Here is a 9,705-nt window from a genome sequence, read left to right on the forward strand (position 1 = left end):
GTAATCTTAGACTGCTTATATCTACCTCATCCTCACAATCTGGTCCTTCAAAATCTTTTTGGTGGACATAATAAGTGATGATCCTCTTCCTGTTTTTGTGGAGTATCAGAATAGGAATTATATAAAAACAGGTTAATGTCCTTTTAAGTCATTATTTATTATCCGGTGTTATATGTAACTGGAAATTTCGTCTAACCCTCGTACCACTTAATATCCTAAGAATAATGCATGACTGTGGTTCTTTGGGTTGTTAAAGCACATGATGGTAAACAAGCAAATGCCAAAACATTATCATGAATGTTTCTGATGCTGTTAAACTGTTTTCATCCTGCACCATAAATGAGCTGTGTTTATAAATCAACAACATTATGTAAGACTTTAAGACAGCAGGCAATCACCAGATGCGGTACCATCATGTTCTTTTCTTTTGATCACTCCCCGCTTGTCAGTTTAAATGCAATAACCACAATCTCCACTGTCACCATCCTTTTTTTCTCCCACGCACTCTCTGATAACACCAGGCCAGACTTAAATCCTGCGCTCACACAGCTGAGGCATCACGGACTTTAACAGCATCAGTCACTCATAGAGAGGAACCCCAAAATGAATTGTATGCTCTCGTGTGTATTGAGGAGTGAAAAGAATTCAAGCTGTTCATGGGGAACCATTTGAAAAGCTTGAATATTAAAACATGTTTTGCCTGTGGGTTCCTTTGTCTCGTTTCACCATGTGTGTGGTGAGTAAATTCATGCAAGGGACTGAGATAAAATTTCTTTTAAGGGCCTCTTTATTATTATTTTTTTCCCCCTTTTCCATTCAAGCAGCTTCTCTAAGAAAACAGACAGGATTCACAATAGTAATTTCTAAAGATGAGCAGCATCAGTCACTCTGCTGTCTCTCTGTGGTTTGAGCCCATAATAATTTACCCCTCAAGTCACATGATTTCTTCAGTTCAGGTATACAGTATGATCTACAAAAGGTTGGGCTTGTATTTCTTGTAGCGTCAACACCAAACACTCACTCTAGCATTTCACAATAAATATTAATGATGAAAAGTGTTAGGCAATAATGTTATATGTTCAAAGGGTTGTTGTAATGACAGGCCTTAAGGTTTGTCTAAAATGCTGTGTGCTAATTCAATCCAGTACAAACTATTGTGCACCTTAAACTATTTATCTCCATGTGGACAAATCCATCCATCCATTTTCTAAACTGTATATCCTGCAACTTATAGATGTGGGTTACAAATGAAGATAAGTGTATTGACACCAACATGCCATTTAACCTTCCGGTGCTTTAGTAGTTGAGTTTTCAGTGCACCTAACCTGCAGGTCCAGGTTGGGTTTAAAGCTAGAACCTGTTTGCTGAGAGGCAACAGTACAAACCACCAAACCACCGTGCTGCCCTGGGACAAACCTGGAGTCTATTAATGCTAACTAAGAGTGTACTTAGCCCTGATTTCCATTTTCCAAACATTAATACAGACATTAGGGCATGTCTTGTCTGACAGTTGACCAGACGCCTCTGTAATTCTCTTTTCTGCAGCATTGCCTTTCTGCTCACTCAGGCATACACCATTAGAAAGACATCACATCTATACAGCATTTGTATTCTTCACTGCACAGTTGAGCCTGATCCTGGCACTCACAAACCCATCTCTCTCTCTCTCTCTCTCTCTCTCTCTCTCTCTCTCTCTCTCTCTCTTTCTCTATCTGGTTCTCTCATACACAAACACTCTCAAACAAACAGAGCTCAGAAGCAGTACTTATCTTGCTCTCATTTTAATTAAGCCGACACAGTGGAGCATTATGCTGCATAGCAGTTTCTAAGTCCCTCAGCTGTAATTCTTATGGATGAGACTGCAACTTCCAAAATAACAGCAACAAAATAGTTGCTTCCAACGCCTTTTTTAAAAACTATTTTTGGAAAAAGAAATAGTTTGCAAAAAGACGCACCTCTGACGTTGACCCTTGAGGAAGGCAAAGCAGTTTTTTCCCGGCATGGTTTTCCCTGGAGCAGAGCCGGAGCAGTGTGGAGCTGTGACCTGCATGAAAGTGTATTGCTGTCTTCTCTAGGTCTCTAGGTCTCTGTACCTGTGTGTTTAGAAGGGTCACCATGTAATCTATACAGTAACCTGATCACACACACTTTGCCAGTGTCATTAAATTTACATATCAGCCCAGAGGAGGGGAAAATATGGACTCACGACACTACTCTGTAGATGGAACCAAACGACCAATGGAATGGACCAAAACAGCAAATAGAAAATTAAAGTTGACTGTAATCAATTTGATTTTAAAGTATGGCTTTTAGGACTAGATAAAAACTGCATCATGTAATCTGCCATGTTGTTTTTTTATAATATTAACTGCTAGAATATATTAGCTCATTTTCTCAGTGGTTCTTGGATAGAAACGGACACATATTTAAGTTAAACAGCTTTTCATCATGAGTCCCTTTTCCTCTTGAACACCTGCTTACTCTTGGAGGGATTCAAGCCAGTACTTTGTAACACATTCTAAACGTTCCAACAATGTAACTGACTGACTGATAACTTGATTGTGTTTGAATGTGCATGATACGCAGGTAGAGTTACCAAGCTTTGGCAGTCTGCTGCATATCTCTAGGGAGCATATGCTTCGCCTTCTCCCTTCCTCACTCAGCATCATGCTAGAGCACTGCACAAGTCTCTCATGCCACCGAGCCTTTTTTTTTTCCAGAGGAGTGACCACTGCTATACTAAAAATACTCTTAAAGAGACAGTGTCCATGAGACATCAGTACATCCTTATCTCTACTTCCCCTGTTCTTATCTCGCTTTTCCCACCAGCCCCTCCCCCTGTTGCCTTGTCATGGGAGAATTCTAAGGATAACACAGTTCACGCCCCCAAATCCTACAAATCAGTGAGCAGGAAATCACTGCTGATCAGAGTCAGACTGGCAAAGGAGAGAAGAATGGGAGAGAATGAAAATGAGAATAAAAAAAACAGAGGGCAGGATAAAAATACATCTGGCCTGATAATGGAAATGAGGGCGCTGAATTGATAAATACCATAAAGATAAGAGAAAAAAGTCACCAGATGTGAGGACAGGAATCAAGTGGAAAAGCAGTCTCAATGATGCTCTAAATAGAAAAGGAAGGAAGATGTGGCAGAGCTGCAGCCGCTTCAGTGCTAATGTAAATTTTTATTGGAAGTGGCAAATGCCTTGAGTTAATATTCATCACTGTCTTTCTTGCGCCAGACGTATCTAACATTTATGGCAATTAGTGGTATCTAATATTGGATTTAATACTGTGCACATCTACATTGTTTTCTCAGAAATGCTCTTCCTTTTTTCTTGGCAGTATGATGAAACCTGTGAAATACAAATTTCAACCAAAAAACAGAAAATCACAGAAACAAAATTCACCCTACCTCCAAAGATAAAACTTAAATAGTTGGTAGTTCTATATTGCTGTTTGGCGCACAGTGTTGTTTGCTGCTCTGCAGTAAGACATCAGAATGTTTGTAGAGGTGCTCTGATAAGGTCTAGACAGCAGTCTGTATATAATTGAAGAGGTGTAAAAGAAGATGGGGTTTTAGACTACCAGAGTACTCCTGCCTCACCAGTGTACAGTGTCAGAGATAAACTTTGTTCAGTTAACATGTAGGTACTGTACCATTTTTTCTTTTGAATAAACCCAGACTCATTCAGTACCATTGTTACTAAAGATATAGATGAGTGAACAAATATTTGAATTCTATTTTGGTGGACGGTATGATTTCAGTCACACTTTCCATCATGTCTGAGGGCGTTTAAACCCCTGAAATCTATTTACCATTCACAAATAACATATATATCAGTTTCTGTATTGCGTTTTAGATTTTTGATTTGTGTTTTCCTTCCTTCTACTACAATGTGATAAACAACTTACAGATGCTTAAAACTTCATCAAAATGAAGGTCCTGTCTGATTGTTTTGTTGTTAGAGATGTGTTACCATTTTATGCTAAATTATGCTAAATGGAGTTACATTAATCTGAAAGTCTGCACAGTACTGCACAGAAAAAATAAAATAAAATCAATCTTACCTCTAGAAAGGGCTAAAACATGCATAAATGGTGGTAGGTTCCTCTAAGTGTGGGATGCTAAATTATGGTGAAGAATGGACAAGTGCACTTGTAATTGCTCAATCTCTGGACGTCCCTGTCTTTGACTCTCTCTTAGTATTCCTCTCTTGCCACTGGAAAGCTATCAGTGTGAAAGAGAAGATGACCTTGGATGTGTGCATGAGTTTGTGTCGCAATGATTTGCAAAGAGGGAGACAGTTGAGGATAAGAGGCGTCACTTTTTGGTGTGCTTTTCCACTGGGAATTATACAGTATACTCTAATATCACCTTCACTGGCACCTGCTTGGCGTAAGACTGTGGAACAGCAGAGAAACTGTACCACCTGGTGTGTGTGTACATCCGTGTACTACTGCGTGTGTGTGTGTGTGTGTGTGTGTGTGTGCAGACGATTGAGTATGCACACTGTACTCAACCTGCCCAGGGAGAGGATCCATTCTCTCATCAAATATTCACCAACAACCACAGGCTCCCAGCTGCCTGCTGCTTTAATGCACACACATTGCATTGTTATGGGTGCCTGATGTATTCGCTGGAAAAAGTGCCCCATAAAATATTTGAACAGTCCATTTTGAGGATCATTTTTTTCAGGTTTATGCAGCTCAGCTTCAAGTTTAACTACCATACATACACACCTGGACACAGCAAATCTCCCACTTGAATACAAGCTGGCTGAGTTGCTAAATTCTAAGAGAAAAATCCATTTCTGGGTGTAGATCAACTGAAAAACACGTGGCCTGCCCATGCACTTCCAGTGCAGAATATCCCCACCTAATGTGAATGTGCATCATCATTCACATATACTTTAAAAACATTTCATGCATTTTTAATGCTTTATTTTTCCTCTTTCCTGACAGCTACAATAACTTAAAGGAAATGCTTAAACATGTGATTGGGTAACTTTAAAGTGGGAAATGAATCAGTCTATCAAAATGGTAGCATTAATCAGCATTTATAACTGCCTTTGAAAGAAGAAAATCTTGTATGTGACTTGAAACTGATATGACTCAAATGTGAACCTATAAATTATGAATACCAAGAAGTCCATAACCAAAATGGAAACTTGTGCTGAAGAGGAATGATGGAACAGACACACAGGTAGCAAAATATGTATTGTATTGTAACACAGAAGACAAAATTATGAATAATAATACATATGTAACAAACAATAAGTTAAGTAATGATGTTGCTTAATATATGTTGTATAATCTTACATATTAACAATACAGTGAACAGCATAAGAGTACCAAACACCACATTCTAAGGTTCATTCTAAAATTATAAATACACTATTTTAGATTAGTCAAAAATATTTCCTCAAAATAAGCAAGTATAGTATTACACTGCTGGCAGAACACAGAAAATGCCAAAGAAGGTCAAGACGTAACCTCCCTCCCAGATACTCAACTTAGCAGTTCACCAACATTCATCATTCACTTCAGATATGGAAAAATAGACAGTTTTACTGGAAGTCTGTGTGTTTTCCCTGTCAAAGAATTTTTTTAGCCGGCCACAGAGAAAGATACACAGTTTACAGTATCTGCTGCCTTTCATGGTGATATACCATTGGAGGAATGAATTTCATAGCTGACTTGTTTCACATTGTCATGAAATGCTGTCAGCTCAGCCTGGTGCTGCAAATGCAACTGCTGTGGATGAAGGATAGTGGGGGAAATTAATTCAAGCAATTCTTCAACACACTTTAATACATACAATTATAAGCAATGTGCAAGGGCACTATTTTCAAATATGCATGTTTGATGAAGTTTTCATGCACTGTTGAGGCAAATTTATTAAACTAGATGGCATTTGACTCTTCTACTATTGTAGGGGTTCATGTAACAAGCACTGGGTGGCTAAAGTGAAGCTGTGAGAGTTAATCTGTGATGTATTACAGCTGAGGCAAATCATATTTAATCATGACACACGAACCGCGGTGTGTTCTCTTACCAAAGTATTAGTGGACTACAAGAAGCTTTGAAGATTGTCGTAAAGGATGAACAATCTGCTTAATACTTTTAATGAAATCACTCATATAAATCCTTACTTTTTGAATTTCTGTCTTTGCAGCTCTTGTAATATCTAGCTGCCTTAAACTGTGTTTCTCAATGCAGCTTTGAGTATGAGGCCTAACTGACTTTTGGGTAACATCTTGTGTTTTATGTTCCTTATCACTTATCTCTTCCCTGCAATGAGGGAAAGCTCTAAGTTGTTATATACTAATTTTTAATTTCTTACAGCTAAGCTGTTTGTCATTCTCACTTTATAAACAATTTGGATTTTATATTTTGTTTCTTTTCTTTTTTTTTATTTATAAAGAATTAGCTTTCTGAGCACAACTCAGAAAAAACATGTTCAAACGTATTCCCTCTCCTTTTCTCATGTTTAGTCATGCTTATTGGCTTTGCACTAATTTTCATATAGATAAACAGACAAACAGAGAAAAAGAGTATCAAGGTAGGCATATTGATTAGACGAATAGAGCAGCTCAGTCCACAACCAGCTCACTCCAGTGGAACAGGCAAACATAACAGCTGCCTACAGTATATTAATCAAATACAAGACCTTGAATATCCAATACATGCATGTCTTTATTAAAATCTTTTGGGATTTCTGGCAAGATGAAAATGAATTCTTGTTACTATATTCCATCCCTGAGAGTAGAGCTCAAAGCATTCATATTTCATATCTCTGTATTTATAGTCAAGCTTTTGTAAGCGATACTCGAAACCCTGGTATCATATGCATATTGTGGTATAGCCTTTTGTGTATAATTCCACACTTTTTGATTTGTGCTCTTCCTCTTTTCCTCACTATGTAAAACAATACGGTGTGTTGCTTGACTGCATGTGCTGTTTGTTGTTTAACAGCCTTGGCCAGCTGCTAGGGCTGCCACAGTGCAAAGGTCAGAATGATGTAATGAGAAAGCTGCAGGGATAAAGGGATGGATTAGAAAGTAGAACAGCCCCCACAGGGACATGAATGTAGTGATTACACCCAGATTAATGACACAGCACTCACTGCGTCACACGCACGCACACATTCATGGCATGGGCATTACTTTCACTGGACATAATGTACTTTTAATGCATAAAAACACAGACACGTGCACCCTAACAAAGTTGCATGAGTGGTTTTATGTAATAGAAATTATTATAGACATTCTGCTAGAACTGCATTCTAACAATAAACACATGACACTGAAACTTATATTTGGCTATGCTAAACAGCATCACTAATTTATGCCTGTCTGACATTCGTTCGCTTTCACCATATTTGGGGCATCTGTGTTTCTCACTTGCATCATTTACCTGTTCCACTTCTCTCGACAGACTTAGAGACTAGAGACTTAGTTCAGGTTGCAAGATACGGCAGCAATATAATTCAAAGACTTGTTGGTCCCATGAGAGGCAAAACCCCAAGGTGAGGAGAGTGTAGAGCTTCACATCACACGCCTCCCCACATGCACGTTCCCTTGCTCTCTCCTTTTTCCCCCTGTTCCTTTTCCTTTTCACTGCTTCGCTCACTTCACACTTTCTCTCTCATTGAATCACTCTGCCATCTCTGCTTTCCCTTGGCTATCAGTAGTAGGAAAAAGCCAGATGATCTATACCTCCCATCTTTCTCACTCCCTTGGCTGTCCTCTCTAAGCCTCTTGTGTGTTTTGATGTATGTGAGCTGTGGGAAACATCACAGAATGATAGGTGGTAGGCATCTTTTATATGTACAAACTCTTCCCAGGGCTGTCACAGAGACACACACACGTGAAGCCTAGTGAAACATGCTGAATGAATGGATTAATTTTTATAAGGCTATATCGATGTTATACACATTTGGAAGCCATGTATGGGACAAAAACAAAGATCATAGACACAAACAGATGAATAAATAGACACGCAATAAATGACATTTTGCAGGGGTCAGTCCTGGTGCTGGTTATTTAATGTACTGAACTGCTGAGGGGGGATACTGTACCTCAGTGACAGCTGTGTCAGCGAGATAACACATAGTACATGTTGACACACTGCTGTGTGTGTACAGTGTGCTGATGTCTACTGTATATCATTTTGGATTTCCCTTTGTGTATTCTGTGTATTTGCCTGTGTATCTCTGTGCGTGTATGTCGTCATCGTGTTTATTAGTGACAAATATACACCTTACTTCAAAAACTGGACTCCTTTTTGTTTTAACCTGATATGCAGGACAAGCTACTGCCTGTGCCTCCACTGATAATAGTCTCCCTGTGCTTATCAGAGCTGTTATCGGTGTGAAGAGTATTGTATTTGATGTTTAACCTTCACTTGGCGCACCTATGTGCTGAGAACATCAGGAGATAAAAACAAAGGCTTGCTCTGTCCTCTGCTTCTGCATGGAGCAACTGATACACAAATATGAAACATTATTATAGAATTATTGCACCTTTGCAAATCTAAAAAGGTGAACTTTGTGAAAATATTACAAATGTTGCAGTGCAATTGAGCACTGTAATCTAGAATGTGAACATCTGTCAGGTCAGGATGGAAGAAAAAAGAGACAGCGTTTATGAAGTAAATGTGAGGTGAATGCTATGAAAGCGAGAAACATTTTGCCACAGGGGTGTGCTCAAGATGTGTGTGTAAGGTTAGCCTTGCATGTCACTGATAACACTAATCAAAGGAGGAAGAGAGAGACATCTATCCGTTGATATTTACTGGGCTTTCATCCTTATTTACACAGACATAACCATGAGGGCTTGTATGCAAATGCACATAAAAGTCACAAAATCTTGTACACATACACACACAGTATACCGTGCCCACTGACAACATGTGGAGTGTTACTAGCTGTAGAGGCTCGATTACTGTTTGAATTCCAATGTTCATTTTCCGCTGCCTCATAACCTCTCCATCCCTCCCTGACATTTTCATTTGCAATAAAGCGTTCTGCTGCATTGGATCCTGATAGAAACAGCACTGTGTGGGGACAAAAAAGGGGGGCAGTCAAAAAGGGAGAGAGTGCCAATAGACGAAAAGGATAAGCACTGTCATCTTCACACAGTGACAGAAACATGTACTGTCACCCATTTATTGAAGTGGCCTTTGACCTTTTGTCACTTTGTAGATCAATGAATAGATTTACAGCATCTCGTTAAATTAAATTGGCCTCTGGAACCCTGAAATGTATGATTTCTAGAAGAAACAAATTCAGCTCTAGATTAGTGCACTATTTTTGCATCTGTTCCCAGAGCTGCTCAGATGGTATCTATCTGTGGGGTCAGAAGCTCCATCCTGTATGCAAATGCCAGCGTCAGTCCCAGAGGACAAGAAGACACATTTTGGCTTAAGTAAGAGGACCAATCTCATACATTAGAGTGTGATATATGAGTGGCTACAGGGACCATTGGCTAGAGGGGCCCAGGGGCCAGAGTAAAACTTGTTAAACTTGACAGAGAGAGGAGAGAGCTTTGATGAGGAGGGGAGCTGAACTGGTTCAGAGCCTGTTGCTATGGTAGCCATGTGGAATAAATCAGCAGCATGGATTCCATTCTCAGATGCCTTCAGCACCCCACCCACTCAGGTAGACCTAGACAGAATTTGAATGAGTATGGTTTCCCAGTG

The sequence above is a fragment of the Thunnus thynnus genome, chromosome 5, assembly GCF_963924715.1.
Source record: "Thunnus thynnus chromosome 5, fThuThy2.1, whole genome shotgun sequence".
NCBI classification, from domain to species: domain Eukaryota; kingdom Metazoa; phylum Chordata; class Actinopteri; order Scombriformes; family Scombridae; genus Thunnus; species Thunnus thynnus.